The sequence below is a fragment of the Schistocerca gregaria genome, chromosome 7, assembly GCF_023897955.1.
Source record: "Schistocerca gregaria isolate iqSchGreg1 chromosome 7, iqSchGreg1.2, whole genome shotgun sequence".
NCBI classification, from domain to species: domain Eukaryota; kingdom Metazoa; phylum Arthropoda; class Insecta; order Orthoptera; family Acrididae; genus Schistocerca; species Schistocerca gregaria.
The window spans coordinates 259,990,781-260,009,245 of NC_064926.1; positions in this window are offsets into that span (position 1 = coordinate 259,990,781).

Here is an 18,465-nt window from a genome sequence, read left to right on the forward strand (position 1 = left end):
GGCCGCACTATTGAGGGCCTCATTAGCGAGAGTTTAGTGTATATACAAAAAAGAGTGCAGGCTTCAGTTTAGAATGGCACTTCCCCTCCACCCCTTGGCATTTCCCCTACGACACCAGCGCGTAAACCCCACCACTACTGCTCACCCCATGATTGCCCTGCTGTATACGCATCTAACGGCCACGGCTGATTATATACACTGTGAGATCAAAAGTACCCGGTCACCTGGCTGAAAATGACTTATAAGTTCGTGGCGCCCTCCATCGGTAATACTGGAATTCGATATGGTGTTGACCCATCCTTAGCCTTCCTGACACCTTCCACTCTCGCAGGCATACGTTCAATCAGGTGCTGGAACGTTTCTGCATTGAGGAGAGGTATCGAGGACGATCGGTGAAGTCTGGTACGAAGTCGGCGTTCAAAACATCCCAGAGGAGTTCTATAGGATTCAGATCATGACTCTGTGCAGCCTAGTCCATTACAGGGATATTATTGACGCGTAACCGCTCCGCCACAGGCCATGCATTATCACCAGGTGCTCGATCGTGTTGGAAGATGCAGTCGCCATCCCCAAATTGCTCTTCAACAGTGGGAAGCAAGAACGTGCCTAAGATTTCAATGCAGGCCTGTGTTGTGATAGTCTTACGCAAAACAACAAGGGATGCAAGCCCCCTTCATGAATAATACGACCACACCATAACACAACCGTCTCAGAATTGTAGTGTTGGCACTACACACGCTGGCGGATGACGTTCACATGGCATTCCCCATAGCCACACTCTTGTGTACCATCATTCATGAGCAGCCGCAGGACCATCAAATCCAAATTTTCTCACCTCCCGCCTAACTGTCATAGTACTTGCTGTGGATCCTAATGAAGGTTCGGAATTCCTGTGTGATGGTCTGGATAGATGTCTGCCTATGGCACATTACGACCCTCTTCAACTGTCGGCGGTCTCTGTCAGCCAACAGACGAGGTCGGCCTGTACGCTTTAGTGCTGTACGTGTCCCTTCACGTTTCCACTCACTATCAGTTCGGAAATAGTGGTCCTAGGGATTCTTAGGAGTGTGGAAATGTCGCGTACGGACGTATGACACAAGTGACAACCCATCAGCTGACCACGTTCGAAGTCTGTGAGTTCCGCGGAGCGCCCCATTCTGATCTCTCACGATGTCAAATGACTAATGAGGTCGCTGGTAACGGTGTATCTAGTGGTAGGTGGTAGCAAAATACACCTCATATGAAAAACGTATGTTTTTGGGGTGTCCCGATACTTTTGATCACATTGTGTATGTCGTCAGCTTCATTACCACCGTGCACATTTTCATACAGTTTTATTCATAAGCACCTCTCGAGTTTCAGAAGACGACTGCACGAAAACAATAACACATGTAGAAAATACGCAAATATCAGTGGACAGAGCAGCTTTCCAAGTATTAATAATCAAACCTGTAGAGACGCTCTATCCACTGATATTTGGATATTTTCTGTATGTCTTATTGTTTTCGTGCAGCTGTGTTCTAAAACCCCAGAGGTAGTTATGAACAACACTGTAAAGGGTGATTAAAAAGAGTCTCCCTTACTCTTGTAAGACTTTAGTTTTTTTTAGTCATTGGTCTTTTGACTGGTAAGATCCAACCCGCCACGAATTTCTCTCCTGTGCCCACCCCTTCATCTCAGAGTACTACTTGCAACTTACGTTCTCAATTACTTGCTGGATGTATTCCACTCCCCGCCTTCCTCTACAGTTTTTGCTCTCTACAGCGCCTTCTAGTACCACGGAAATCATTCACTGGTACCTCAACAGATGTCCTATCACCCCTTCTCCCTGTCAGTGTTTTCCACATATTCCTTTCCCCTCCGATTCTGCGGAAAAGCTCCTCATGCATTATCATTCGTCGTAATTTTCAACACTCGCCTGTAGCATCACATCTCAAATGCTTCGACCCTCATCTGTTCTAGTTTTCCAACAGTCCTTGTTTCACATCCATACACTGCTGTGCAACAGATTTACCTTATCAGAAATTTATCCCTCAAATTAACGCCTGTGTTTGATACATGTAGACTTCTCTCGTCCAGGAATGCCTTTTTGCCGGTGCCAGTCTGCTTTTGATTCCTCCTTGCTCCCTCCGTCATTGGTTGTTTTGGTGCCTATTTATCAAAATTCCTTAACTTCATCTACACTCCTGGAAATTGATATAAGAACACCGTGAATTCATAGTCCCAGGAAGGGGAAACTTTATTGACACATTCCTGGGGTCAGATACATCACATGATCACACTGACAGAACCACAGGCACATAGACACAGGCAACAGAGCATGCACAATGTCGGCACTAGTACAGTGTATATCCACCTTTCGCAGCAATGCAGGCTGCTATTCTCCCATGGAGACGATTGTAGAGATGCTGGATGTAGTCCTGTGGAACGGCTTGCCATGCCATTTCCACCTGGCGCCTCAGTTGGACCAGCGTTCGTGCTGGACGTGCAGTCCGCGTGAGACGACGCTTCATCCAGTCCCAAACATGCTCAATGGGGGACAGATCCGGAGATCTTGCTGGCTAGGGTAACTGACTTACACCTTCTAGAGCACGTTGGGTGGCACGGGATACATGCGGAAGTGCATTGTCCTGTTGGAACAGCAAGTTCCCTTGCCGGTCTAGGAATGGTAGAACGATGGGTTCGATGACGGTTTGGATGTACCTTGCACTATTCAGTGTCCCCTAGAGGATCACCAGAGGTGTACGGCCAATTTAGGAGATCGCTCCCCACACCATGATGCCGGGTGTTGGCCCTGTGTGCCTCGGTCGTATGCAGTCCTGATTGTGGCGCTCACCTGCACGGCGCCAAACACGCATACGACCACCATTGGCACCAAGGCAGAAGCGACTCTCATCGCTGAAGACGACACGTCTCCATTCGTCCCTCCATTCACGCCTGTCGCGACACCACTGGAGGCGGGCTGCACGATGTTGGGGCGTGAGCGGTCCCCTACAGCACTGCGTAGGGTCCTACGGTCTTGGCGAGCATCCGTGCGTCGCTGCGGTCCGGTCCCAGGTCGACGGGCACGTGAACCTTCCGCCGACCACTGGCGACAACATCGATGTACTGTGGAGACCTCACGCCCCACGTGTTGAGCAATTCGGCGGTACGTCCACCCTGCCTCCCGCATGCCCACTATACGCCCTCGCTCAAAGTCCGTCAACTGCACATACGGTTCACGTCCACGCTGTCGCGGCATGCTACCAGTGTTAAAGACTGCGATGGAGCTCCGTATGCCACGGTAAACTGGCTGACACTGACGGCGGCGGTGCACAAATGCTGCGCAGCTATCGCCATTCGACGGCCAACACCGCGGTTCCTGGTGCGTCCGCTGTGCCGTGCGTGTGATCATTGCTTCTACAGCCCTCTCGCAGTGTACGGAGGTCTGACACACCGGTGTCAATGTGTTCTTTTTTCCATTTCCAGGAGTGTATTTCCTGACCATCAATCCTGATATTAAGTTTCTCGCTGTTCTCATTTCCGCTACTTCTCATTACTCCGTCTTTCTTCAATTTACTCTAAAGCTATATTCTGTACTCATTTGACTGTTCATTCGTTTCGGCAGATAATGTAATTATTCTCCACTTTCACTCAGGATAGCAACGTCATGAGCGATACTGTATCATTTATATCTTTTCACCTTGAATTTTGATTCCACTCCTGAGCCTTTCTTTTATTTCCCTCATTGCTTCTTCGATGTACAGATTGAACAGTAGCGGCGAATGACTACATCTCTGTCGTGCACCCTTTTTAATCTGAGCACTTCGTACTTGGTCGCTTATCTCTTGTACATATTGTATATTACCCGTCTCTCCCTATAGCTTACCCCTATTTTTCTGAGAATTTCGAACATCTTGCCCACTTTCACGTTGTCGAACGCTTTTTCCATGTCGACAAATCCTGTGAACGTATCTTGATTTTTCTTTAGTCTTGCATCCATTATCAACCACAATGTCAGAATTGCTTCTCTGGTGCCTTTACCATTCCTAAATCCAAATTGGTCGTCATCTAACACACTCTCAATTTTCTTTTCCATTTTTGTGTGTATTATTCCTGTAAGCAACTTGGATACATGTGATGTTAAGCTGATTGTTCTCGCACTTGTCAGCTCTTGCAGTCTTGGAATTGTGTATGTGATATATTTCCGAAAGTCAGATGGTATGCCACCAGACTCATACATTCTACACACCAACGTGAATAGCCGTTTTGTTGCCACTTCCCCTAATGATTTTAGGAATTCTGATGTAGTGGTATCTATCCCTTCGGCCTTTTTTCTTCTAAAGGCCTCCAAAGACCTCTTAAATACTAATTCTGGATCTCCCTATCTCTTCTAAATCAACACCTGTTTCTTCTTCTGTGACGTTGGAGAAATCTTCCCCCTCACAGAGGCCTACAACGCGCCTTTCCTCTTACGCGGTCTCTCCACTGCATTTAACAGCGGAATCCCCCTTGCTTTTAAATTCACCGAAGATTGTTTTTTGGCTTTCCTGTATGCTAAGTCAGTCCTTCCAACAATCATTCCTTTTCGCTTTTTTCACATTTTTCATCCAGCCATTTCGTCTTAGCTTCCTGCACATGCTATTTATTTCGTTCCTCAATGACTTGTATTTCTGTGTTCCTGAATTTCCATGAACATTTTTGTACTTCCTTCTTTCACCAATCAACTGAAGTATTTCTTCTGTTACTCATGGTTTCCTCGCAATTGCCTTCTTTCTACCTATGTTTTTCTTCCCTACTTCTGTGATTTTCCTTTTTAGATATGTCCATTCCTCTTCAAATGTACCGCCTAAATAGCAACTCCTCGTTGTGGTGTCAACAGCCTTAGAAAACTTCAAGCGTATCTCGTCATCCTTAGTACTGCTATATATCACTTCCTTGCATTTTGATACTTACTGACTAATCTCTTAAACTTCCGCCAACTGTTGGACACTACTACATTGTGATCTGAGTCTATATTTGCTCCTAAGTACGCCTTGCAATCCAGTATCTGATTACGGAATCTCTTCCTGACAATGATGTAATCTAACTGAAGTATTCCCGTGTCACCCAGTATTTTCCAAGTATACCTCCTCCTGTTGTGGTTCTTGAATAGAGTATTCCCTATCACTAACTGAAATGTATTACGGAACTCAGTTAGTCTTTTTCCTCTCTTATTCCTTATCCCAAGACCATATTATCCTGTAACATTTCCTTCTACTCTTTCGCCTACAATTGCATTCCAGCCCCCCATGACCATTAGGTTTTCAACTCCCTTCACGTACTGTATTACCCTTTCAGTGTCCTCATATACTTTCTCTGTCTCTTCATCTTCAGCTTGCGACGTCGGTATGTATACCTTAACTATCGTTGTCGGTGTTGGTTTGTTGTCGATTCTGATAAGAACAAACCTATCACTGAATTATTCACAGTAAGATACTCTCTGTCCTACCTTCCAATTCATAACGAATCCGCTCCCGTTATGCCATTTTCTGCTGCTGTTGATATTACCCTACACTTATCTGACCCGAAATCCTTGCCAACTTTCAATTTCACTTCAATGACCCTACTATCTCTAGATTGAGCCTTTGCATTTCCTTTTTCACATTTTCTAGTGTTCCTATCACAGTCAAACTTCCGACTCTCCACGCCCTGACACGTGGAATGTTATCTCTTCGTTGGTTATTCAATGTTTTTCTCATGGTCACCTCCCCCTTGGCAGTCCCCTCCTGGAGATCCGAATGGGGGACTATTCTGGAATCTTTTGCTAATGGAGATATAATCATGATACTTTTTCAGTTAGAAGCCACATATCCTGTGGATATACTTTATGTGTCTTTAATTCAGTGGTTTCCATTGCCTTCTGCATCCTCATGCCGTTGGTCATTGCTGATTCTTCAGCCTTCAGGGGAAGTTTCCCGCCACAAGGAGAAAAGAGTGCCCTGAACCTCTATCCATGCTTCCGCCCTTTTTGAGGAGGCCTTTGGCCCAATGCGAGTGACTTCTTATGCCGGAAGTCTTCGGACGCCAATGCTGTTTTTAATCATAATCTAAGCGGGAGCAGGTTTCGAACCCGGGATCGAGGACGATTAGATTACTAATCAAAGACGCCACTCCTTTTTTATCTCATTTTGTTCTATATTGTTCGTTGTGTTTGCTCGGGACGAACTTCCCATGACACCCGTTCAGGTTCTTCATTGATCCGTTCACTCAGGTTTTATTTTTTTATTTTTATTACAGATGGTAGCTAACCCCCTGCCCGATCACTCTGAGCTACCGTGCCGGCTATCCTAGACCACGTGTTGGATATAATACTGGTCAAAATGCCAGATGTTACGCATTTTGCGACTGAAATAAAGCGGTAACTGGAAAAGTACTCCAAAGCTGAAGTATGTGGGTTAGTACGATTCTTGTGGACAAAACGTCTAACTTGCACACATATTCACAATGAAATTCTGGCGATACACATTCCAAAAGCAATGTCGCGTTCTGCTGTAGTGAAATGGGGTCAACAGTTTAACCAAGGCTGCATGGATGTGAGTTTCTTCCCCTTCAATTTCCCTCTCTTCATGTATCCTGTTTAAGCACACTTTCTCTTCGCTACATAGGCCTTCAATGTGCCCCTACATCTGTCTGTCTGCTCTTCTGCATTTAATAGAAATTTTCCATCTACGCCTGTCATCCGAACCGCAGAAGAATTATGTCTTCGGGAAACCTGGTACATCTTCCCTCTTCTGAGAATGGAGCACTCTTCTCTTGTTGTGCAGTGGTCTTGGCGTGGGGCGACATGAATAGCTCACTTTCTGAAGTCGCTACGTGTGCATGTGTTTGTGTTGTACCAGCAAGTATACGCCTGTAAGTCAGAGCAAATAGTGGGGAGCGTTTCACTTGAAGTAACTGTGCGGCACTGCTGAAACATACGATAAATGCTGAGGAAAAACAAATTAGAAAACGAATTTCTCGGCAGAGCTTGCGATCGTCTCAATGAGAATTTGACAGATTGCTTGAGACTTTAATACGTCATTTTGCATCAGAAATGAAAAAAAAAGGCGGAATGAAATCTTCGTCGATGAAAAAGGGTGGTTTCTTCTTGTTGATTTTGTTTGCAAAAATTGTGGGTCCTATGTAGGCTTTCCAGACAAAAATTGCGTGAAAAGAGGGCTGAGTTGCTAAAAAAAAGAGTTGTCTTTCATCGGAACAATGACGATTTGGCAATAAGAAAACTAACAGTTGTTGCAACGTTCACCCTACTCACAAATTGGGACACGCCCTCTTTCCACGTATTCTAACATGTAAGGAATTTGTTGTTGGAGAAAAATATTGAGTTCGTCATTATTCCAGTCCTTCCAGAATCTCGTTTCACGTTCCAATATCTCGTTAAAGCCTCAATAAGTACTAATAGAATCTAAAGTGGTTCCACACCATATGTTGGAACTCAACTGCATATGTAGAACGTACATCAGCAATGACCTGTTGTAACAGATGTGGATACACTTTCCTTGTTTACAACAAATTGAACTATGTAAACTGGATCATGACTGCTTGGAAAAATTATAATTGTCAGTCAGAGAGTAAAATACAAGGATCTTGCTGCACTATCGATGCGATTTCACAGTATATCTCTGTCTTAATAATAGTTACGGAAGACATGGTTACTTATATACATAGAAACGAAGTCGCACTAGAGTACCAGTACAGAAACTTTTAGTGCAAATGCCAAGAAGTACTCCACGGACAGAGCATAAATATTTATGCCATATATATACCGTCCATATTGATAAGCGGCGTATATAGTGACGAACCTCAAAAGTAATATATTGGCACATAAAGTAGAAAGATGTGTGAAATTATACCTATACCTGTATTAGAAATAAAGCGTTCGCTACCAAAACATAGGAAATCCGATAATGACGACACAGCACATCAAAACACGGTGAACAGACGTCGGAAACTCAGTATGGGAAAAACGAACTTGTTAGGCCCCATAAATACCTGATACCCGTACAGCGAACAATTAAGGTAAAACAATAACATTAGATCTAAGGTAAAACGAGTAACATTTAGAAGTCATAATGTACGCAGTGCTGTCCGTGATATATTATTTTATAATGCACAATATGCTTCTATGGGCGTTCCTTGTTGCTGGTAGCACAGCGCAATCCATGTCATACCATATAAATGTTATTAACGGTAAACAATGAAAATGAGTTATTCCTTGCAATAGTATAAACTTGTGCGTTGTGTTAGACGCCGCTCACATGGCGAGTACATTCATATGAAAAAAATAAATTGTTTCGTTCAGTGTAATAAAAGCATACTCATGTGAACATGGAAGAATGACATAAAAAACTAAGAGAAGGATAAAAATAAAATATAACATATTAAGAATTAAAGTGCTTGAAGGGAACACAGAGTATGAGATATATAAAAAACAACAAGCCTACGTAATTCAGTCAATTTCGCTACTGAGGCACCATACGTTAACTCTAAATATGTTATTAGTGTAAGGTACAGTGAACGAGGTACGTATAAAATGCTGTGCAGTCATCATATGCGGCGTCATAGCGTAAAAAACCGAGACAAAATCCAGCAGAATTAGGATTCGGTTCAGAAAACGTGGTCGAACTTTTCCAAAAATCTTGTGTTTCTTGTTCCTTTTTTTAAATTTATATATTTGTCCGAACGTTTACGTATATCACAAAATCTCTCGATCTCTTCAAGCATGTTAATTATTCTGACTTTGTGTAAAACCTCTACTGTGCTCCCAGTGTCCCGTAAGGTATGATTTTCATCTCGTCGGTGAGCGCTAAAGGTGAAGGCGTTGTTCTCACTAGGCATAGTGTGTTTCCTATAATTTACCTTAAAGTTCCGTCCCGTTTGTCGAATGTAGAACTTATGACACGTATTACAATTAATTTTGTATATCCTTGGTTGTACGAATGGTAGGGAACTGATAGTAATACGCTATATGTTTTCCTCCCGATAATTATCAGCTCTAAAATTTATCTGACTATTGTGTTCTTGAACATCTTTGTAGTTTTGACTGGCATTGTCCTTGTATACATATGGTGTAACTGGATATCTAGATTTCTCGTTTACACGTTCTTTCTCTACTGTGATTTCATCTAGGACCATGTGATTTTGCTTGCATTACTTCGTGTAGAATTTTCTATCCATTTCAGTATCGTATCCGTTGTTCCTAGCTACATCCTGAATGACTGATAGTTCTCTTTTCTTTGTCAGGTCATGGGAATCTGAATTAGTCTGTTTAACATGGAATGGAAGAAGGCCTTTTTATGTGATTTCGGATGCTTGCGATGTACTGTGGGTAACTGTATCCGTTTGTTGCTTTAAGGTATGTGCTGAACTGTTCTCTATGATCTCCGTTCGTTATTTTTAACTGTAAGAAACTGATACCCATCTACTTCATCAGATCCATGATAACCTTATTTTGAGGTGCATAATACTGAGTTGTGTTACCATCATATACATTCTTCCAGGTATCCATGAAAGAGAATGAGCGTGTTGTCGACGTAGCGTCCGCAAAATGCAGTCTTATACATTTCTTGTATTTCCGAAAATACTTATTATCAATATAATTTACAATATATTCACCACTGTAAGAGAAAGAAACCTACCCATAGCAAGGCCTCTAGGTTATCTCCTCTTATCAAATTTATTGAAGGTGTGCGGCACACCCAGATTAACTCGATCGATATATTTCGTTGTTGACAATGTAATGTACTTTACTCATTTACAGTAGTGACATACCAATTATTTTATGCTATCCTTACACCATAGTTTTAATATTGCCATGTAAGCATGGCTTTAAGATACTGATGCCAATCTAAACACTGAAATAGGTTGTGAATAAAGAAGTACAGGGTGTCTCAAAAGGAACACTACAGCTTCTATGTGTTGTAGCATCCAAACTAACTAAGGTGTTCACATGTTTGGATTATGTTTCTAGTAGCACCATTAATGTTGGGAACATACACTATAAAAGTAATCACATTTCCTAATCTACTGTGTAAAGTAGGGGGTTTAAAACGATGCTAGATGTGTACGTCTAAGAGTCTTGACTGCTGTGTAACTATTTTTTAAATCTGTTAGGAGGTTATCAGCTCACTTATAGAGTCGTAAAGGAGGGATAGCACTACTGAATGTGTTAAAAATGAAACTTCATTGAAAAGTATTACTGACCTCAGTTGACGTGCACAGTAATCTATCGTTTCATTTGTGTCCTGAAAATGACTGTGTTCACCTGTCGAAATATCAACGTTTGTCGAGAACAGTCTGGTGAGGCTCCTGGGAGCAGAGGGCTATGCTTGTGTGAGGGAAGGCACACACTCATACTTTCGCTCATTCGAAGAGGACGGCACGCCATGTTAGCTATCTTTTGTACAATGATGGTATGTCGATTTTGAAACTTTTGGTCACTGAAAACGAGGGGGACTGGTTTCGGGTCCACCTGATGAAGTCCTCTTGTTACAGAACCTCGTAAAACTATGTTATGAAGGTGATTTTCTGAAAGGCAGAGAAATATGGTCAGCGCCGGTGATGATTGAATGCTTTTGGTGTAGTGGAAATAAGGCCGGAACTGTAACCTGCTGTACTGGTCGAGAAGGACCTGTTGTTCCGATAGTCAAACCTGAGAATTGTAGTACGAACAGTACAAAGGCGCGACTAGTCCAAAGGCGTGGGTAGACGTTAAGTAATTTTATGTAAGGTTAGTCTGTATATGGTACTTTGATAAAAGGTTTTTTTTCTGTGTTATTGTAACATCTCATTGTGTATGGTTATGGAATTTTTCTTGTTTGAATACTGTGTGTATTGGCACAGTGTAGTACTTACTCGAAATAGCGGAGAGCTCTCAGGTTAATGTGTTGGTAACTGTTCTTGGTAAACTGAATTTTATAAACCGCATTTTCTTTGGTTAACTGAATGTGAATGATCGCGTCAGAACTGCAGCTAATCTTTTTCTGCGTGAGCTTTCGTTAAATTCCTTATTAACAAGAGCTCTCGTAAATGCTTTTGGTAGACTGATTTAACTCGTAAAAATTTAATGGCAAATGTCCTCTGGAATCGTTAGTTTATAAATTATTGTAAAAGAATTGTCTTCTGGTATTGTCTAAATTTTTTTAAAATTTCAACTTAAGGGATTGAAATGCAATTTTGTTCAATGTAGGTTGTTTTAAAAATAGTTTTAATACTGTTGTTTAAATTTTTTGGGTATTGTCTTTGCATGAGCTGTTGTAAGTGAATGTTAGAGACAAAACAAAAGGATTTCAGTGCAGGATGGAACTAATGATCGTAGGATCTTAAATAAAGGAAGGCACTAACACTTGCATTTAGCAAAATAAATGAAATGATAGGTCAAAGTGTTGACCGTTCAGCCAATACATAAAAAAAGTTATTGGACTACTGACAATTAATAAACTTTTTAAAGTAAGGAGTGTTCGACTGTCAGGGTACAACCAGTCCATTTCACTTCCCCACTAAACCCATGTCTCTGCATTTCAGAGTTGTGAACCACAACGTTTTCAACACTGCCATTTGGAAGTAAATTATGCATAACTTACATGTCATTATGTTCTGTCATAAAATACGAGATAGATATTCATTTGCGAAGCTCTCCTTTCGTTTTTATTTCTGCTTGAAATCTTTGTGGGCAAATGTAAAATATTCTCCACTGGGGAGTTTTTCATGTTTTTGGCAACAGTAATACACCAGCACTGAGGCGAACACACACACACATACATATATATAATTTCTTGATCTGTAAGTAGATGCTAGATGTGCGCACTTAATATTTTTGACTATTGTGTAATTCTTTTTTAAATTTGCTGGGAAGTTAACAGTTCACCTATACAGTCGAAAAGGATGGATAACAGTGTTGAATGTGTTACAAATGAAACTTAATTGAAAAGTGTTACTGCCATCAGTTGACGTGCACAGCAATTTTTCGATTAATTTGTGTCCAGAAAATGAGTGTGTGTTCATCTGCCGAAACATTAAAGATTGTCGAGAACAATACGCGACTGCGTTCCATGGCGATAAACGCGACTCTGCGCTTTGCAACTTAATGTGACGACAAGTCAGTGTCCAGTGAAACTCGCACCACGCATGTTCATTACTTCCTCTGCGTTATCACAAATAGCGAGTAACCGTCCCATTCCTATTGGGAGTGCTGGACATTTGAGAAACCTGTTTGTAGTCTACCTCAACATAGCAGAATACTGAGATTCTGTAGTTGCTCAACCACTTGCTGTGTTCTACAGTTGTCCCTGTGCTGAAGAAGCATACGTAAGCCATGAACCCGTTTCTTTTATGTACCGCCGTAAGAAACTGCTAAGGCTCTCAACACTACGAAACAACAAATCAAATTTCAATCAAGGGTGCCAGAGGCTTTTTAAAAAAAAAATAAACACGCGAATCACGTAGCAGGCACAGCAATGAACTGTTTACAAGGTATAAGAGGCGGTCAAAAAGTTTCCGTGTGAGAGCGTTAGTGCAGCATGTATGTAACGTAGCACAACTTCGATGTGGATATATAAGCTGTGTCTTGTACGTGAAAGACCACTGTAGCATTCGCGTCTTTCCGACGTGCTTGCGGTAAGTGCGGAAACGTGAACTCTGACGGCGTCATTACTAAATGCGTCGAAATAGAGCCATCGTGCAGATGTTCTTTCCTTGCCTGCCTATGGCAAACACCGGTGGTGAGCCATCTGAGAATGACGAATGTGTTGGGGTAGTATGTATGACGGAAACGACCGTTGCGGAATGGTGCCCGAAGTTCTGTGCAATTACCCTCAAGTCTTCGAAGGAACGACATCTAGGAACAGATGGCCCCAGTATTGCAATAGCGATAGTTTTTGAGAAGTGCGCATGGAGCTTGAAGATAGCATACCTGAATCCCAAAACTTGTAGCGCAAATAATATAAAATAACTTCTCAATTTGCACGGCTGTCTGGCGAATTTCTTTGTTAAAAATTGAAAAACATTTTGTGACAGTCGCAATTCGACACAAGGCTCCCGTCAACTGGGAGACCAGCAGAAGTTAGGTCAAATGGCTCTGAGCACTATGGGACAACTTCTGAAGTCATCAGTCCCCTAGAACTTAGAACTACTTAAACGTAACTAACCTAAGGACAACACACGTATCAATGCCCGAGGCAGGATTCGAACCTGCGCCCGTAGCTGTCGCGCGGTTCCAGACTGAAGCGCCTAGAACCGCTGGGCCACTCCGGCCGGCAGAAGTTAGGTCAACACGAGTAGAAAACTCTCGAGCAAGCGCCCTACTTGTTCTTCACCACTCCAAGTGCAAATATCAAGTCTTAGGTCCCCTTAAAAAGGCCCTTAAAGGTCGACGATCACTGTTGCACGACGATGCGCAGAAGACAGGGACGGACTTCTTCAAGCAGCAGGACACAAGTTTTTATGAAAACGGTATCTTCAACGAGGTACGCCGGTGAGATGAACGCCTCAACGCTCACGGCGATTTTGCCTGATTCACCTGATTCTCATAAGGATTACGGACTGTACGGCCTTCGAACGGAAACTTTCTGATCGCCCCTTATATCTAGCAAACATATGCCTAAAATGTCACGCTTAACACACTTCACATATGCAACACTTATTGTCCAGGTAGATAATATTCTTCTCGTGTGTGCAGCCGGTTCATAACGTCATCTTCACACAATATTTCAGCGGTCCAGCTGGCCGCCATCTTCAGGTGAGACTGCTGGTACACGATCTCGCCGGAACTGACTTCTCAGCGCAAGAGGCGGCTCCTATACAGATCGCAAAGGCCCACAACGCGTGCGCGAGAAGGTGCGTAACTGCCCTCTAGCACAAGTAAACATAACGCGCCGTCAATGGTGGAAACAGGCGAAATCGAGATATCGCTATCAAAAATTAAAAATTATTCCGACGATCGAAACACAGACCGTTGTTTTTTAATGTCTGATAACACTGTATTCCAAGTCTTACTTAAAATGTAACCCTTGACTCTATTAATAACATTATCAGATAAACGAATCTCTATGGATTCATTTTAAACACAGTCCCAGCAGCGAGATGCTGGGGCAACCATTTGTACCTCGCCATACAGCATTCTATGTCCCTCGGTGAGACAGTGCTCCGACACTGCAGATTTCTCGGGCTGAAGCAACCGTACGTGCGTAGGCTTTCAATAAACACTGTGTCCCTGTGTCCCGACATCCTTTCAGTTCCCCATTACATCCAGAAACGAAAGCTTTCCATCACTTTTCATCTCCCTGGTAAACTTGATGTTAGGATGCAGGGTATTAAAATGATCTAGGAGACGGTCAAGAGCTTCTCTCTCATGAGGCCACACCATTAACGTATCGTCGACGTACCTCCAGAAACAGGTTGGTTTTAAGGACGCCGGCTTCAGCGCCATGTCCTCAAAACCCTCCATAAAAAGACTGGCGACTATTGGGGACAATGGGCTCCCCATAGCCACTCCTTCAGTCTGTTCAAAATATTTGCCATTGAATAAAAAGTACGTCGACGTCAGCACAAGGCTACAAAGCTTGGTTGTTTCCTCATCCAGTTTCTCACCAATTAATTGCAAGGATTCTTCCAGAGGAACCCGGGTAAAAAGCAATGCGAGATCAAAACTCACAAGCAACTACCAGGGACTAAGAGACAAAGACTTCAATAGCTGAATAAACTCCATAGAATATCTCGATTTCGCCTGTTTCCACCACTGACGGCGCGGTATGTTTACTTGCGGTAGAGAACAGTTACAGCACCTTCTCGCGCACGCGTTGTGGGCCTTCTGCGGCCTATATAGGGACCGCCTTTTGCGCTGAGAAGTCAGTTCCGGCGAGATCGTGTACCAGCAGTCTCACCTGAAGATGGCGGCCAGCTGGACCGCTGAAATATTGTGTCAAGATGACGTTATGAACCGGCTGCACATCCGAGAAGAATATTATCAATTTTTACGCAAGGAAAGCCTTCGTAATCATATCGTCCTCGTACATGAAATACATTCTAGAAATTACATTCACAGATGAATATACACATTCTGTACTGTGATCTGCTCTGCACTGCTCGCATAGTTACCATTACTTAAGATCATTCTATACGACGCGCAGCTCAGACAGTAATCGTGCAGCCGCTGTATCGCATTGGACCAAATGGCTCTTTCCTTCTGAATAAGCTGCGCAGCCCGAATCACTCGGTGTGCATGTTTCACGATAACCGATAGTGAAGGAAGGTCCTCGTCTGCGGATCATTATTCTAATGTTACTAGAAGTGGCTATTAAAACGGAATCTAAAGTGAGTGGATGATACTTTCCTGTCAGGAATATAGCAACTATGATTGTCAACGGAATATGAATTATGCTTTGAGAATATTAAAAAAGGAAAATTAGTGATTTGATTCGCTGGTCTAAGGATATGGCAGCCAGTCGGATTATCCTAGGAGTAAAACAGCGCAGTTTCTTGTCCAATCAGTACCCACGACACCATCTGTTGTGTGCACCTTACTCCACTCATTCTGTCACGTATTAGCTAATGCAATGTCAACTAAACCACGACGTGAAGCTTTGGGTTGAGTATTACGGCTCCTAAAGCCAAAAGTGCTAAAATTAAAGTAGAGCAATTGAACATTCAATAGGAAAGAGAAGCTCAAGTTCCACAGCAGAAGTGCTGCCTGGAAGGATTCCAATGTCACGATTTTCTCCAGTGACCAGTCGGCAGAAATCGGAAGACTTTGGTCAAATAGCATATTTGCTTCGGCACCAGCGTGGCGACCTCTCAAGTACCGTAGCGCAGTAACAGCCAGCAGTCCATTGATGAAGGAAAGTGAGTTGTGTAGTCGGCGGACTCTTGACACAGAAAGAATGTTAGCGATATGTGTTTGTTCGTTAATAGCCGTTTCTTTATGATGCTAAGCTAAAAACTAAACTATTTCCGAACAGAGAATGAGATTTTCACTCTGCAGCGGAGTGTGCTCTGATATGGAACTTCCTGGCAGATTAAAACTTTGTGCCGGACCGAGACTCGAACTCGGTACCTTTGCCTTTCGCGGGCAAGTGCTCTAACACAGTTTTAATCTGCCAGTAAGTTTCATATCAGCGCGCTCTCCGCTGAAGAGTGAAAATCTCATTCTGGAAACATCCCCTAGGCTGTGGCTAAGCCATTTCTCCGAAATATCCTTTCTTTCAGGAGTGCTAATTCTGCAAGGTTCGCAGGAGAGATTCTGTAAAGTTTGGAAGGTAGGAGACGAGGTACTGTCGGAAGTGAAGCTGTGAGGACGGGGCGTGAGTCGTGCTTGGGTAGCTCAGTTGGTAGATCACTTGTCCGCGAAAGGCAAAGGTCCCGAGTTCGAGTCTCGGTCCGGCACACTGTTTTAATCTTCCAGGAAGTTTTATATTCGAACAGACTTCGGAGGGTCCAACCGACCGCCATGTCAGCCGATAGACCTCTCTCAGAGGGGCTGCAGTCAGCACACAGCTCTCCCGGCCGTTGTCAGTCTTCCCCACCGGATCCGCTCCTGCTAAGCCACGTAGGTCCTCGATTGGCCTCGCAGGGTTGGAGCACACCCCGCTTGCCAGCAGCGCTCGGCAAACCCGGACGGTCACACATGAAAGTGCTTCCCAACACCGACTGCACTTAATTTTGGTGATGTGATGGGAACCTGTGTTACTACTGCGGTAGACAGTTGGCCATTAATGACGCCTTGTGGAAGAAATTACACTGCAGAAATGGCCCTGTGCCAACAGCACGCATTTTCAGTTGCGGGACGAGAGAAAAGCTTCTTCTCCGTGGTAGAAGAAAGGAACTCGAGAAGTTTCTTAAACTGCCTTCTTTTTTTGGATCTGTTCTCAGTTTTTCGCCCGAGCTCTGACTCTGCCTTAGACGAGAGTCTAATCTTGCCTCGCCGTCGGTACGGCCTTGCGCGATACTCCACTTTAACAACAATCTGCTCTACTGCCATTTGACAATTCTAATGTTGTGTCTACAAGAACTCTAAGTATTTACCTGGAAACAAACAAAAATTTAATTCCTTATATGTACTTTTTTCGAAGATAAAGTTACAATTTTATTCATGCACTGCTAGCCCGACATCGTCTCGCCTTGTTCTAATATTAGGGGCGTGACATTATTAGGTTGGTGAATAAGTTCGTTGCGTTTTTCCATAAGCCACAATAAGTACACATAACAGTGACTACACTCATCAGAAATATATTCTCCTTCACTATTTACAACACTCTGCCAAATGGTCCAAATGGCTCTGAGCACTATGGGACAACACATCTGAGGTCATCAGTCCGCTAGAACTTAGAACTACTTAAACCTAACTAACCTAAGGACAACACACACATCCATGCCCGAGGCAGAAATCGAACCTGCAACCGTAGTGGTCGCGCGGTTCCAGACTGAAGCGCCTAGAACCTCTCGGACACTGCGACACTCTGCCAACGCAGGGATAAATTTTCTATTCCGCGACTGTCGATATCATGTAGTTTTTTGGCGAGGAACTCGTCGCGCCATGTTCGGACGTATTTTCATCCGGAAAGGAAGTTCCTCGAAGGCTGTTCGATATTGGGCGGGAAACGGGAAAATCTGAAGGTGCAAGATCAGGTGAATTAGGTGGGTGCGGAGTGACTTCCCAATCCAACCCACGGATAGTGTATGTTATGGGTCTAGCAGAATGTGGGTGGGCGTTATCGTGAAATAGCATCACTTCATGCAATCTCCCTGATTGTTTCTTTCTGACTGCGGATGCAAGACGTCTCAGTTCAAATGGCTCTGAGTACTGTGGGACTTAACTTCTGAGGTCATCAGTCCCCTAGAACTTAGAACTACTTAAACGTAACTAACCTAAGGACATCTGACACAGCCATGCCGGAGGCAGGATTTGAACCTGCGACCGTAGCGGTCACGTGGTTCCAGGCTGTAGCGCCTAGACGTCTCAGTTGTTGACAATAAATGTCAACAGTCATGGTTACACTTGGGGGCGGCAATTTCTAACACACCACACCGTTGCTGTTGCACCAGATGCATAACATAATCTTTTGTCGATGCGTGCCAGTCTTTGTACAGGGATTTGCTGCCTTGTTTGGGCTCAAACATTTATTTCTTTTTCTTAAATTAGCGAAAAACACCATTTCTTGTCAGTAATAACGATAAAGGGTAGGAGTGTTCGGTGTTGTTAATGAGCCAGTTGATGATGAGCAAACACAGATGCACATATGGCCACCCGGCTATTTCTATAGCTTTGACTGAGAGTGTCGGTAGCCATCCACGCTATATTTTAACCTTCCCCACTGCCTGCAAATTCGCGCTATAGTGGAAAGATCACAGTCCATCACACTTGAAAGTTCTCGAGTACACTGACGTGGGTCAGTGTCGATTAATGTGTTTAAAACGATCTTCGCCAAACGTCAAAGCTGTTCCTGAATGTTGAAA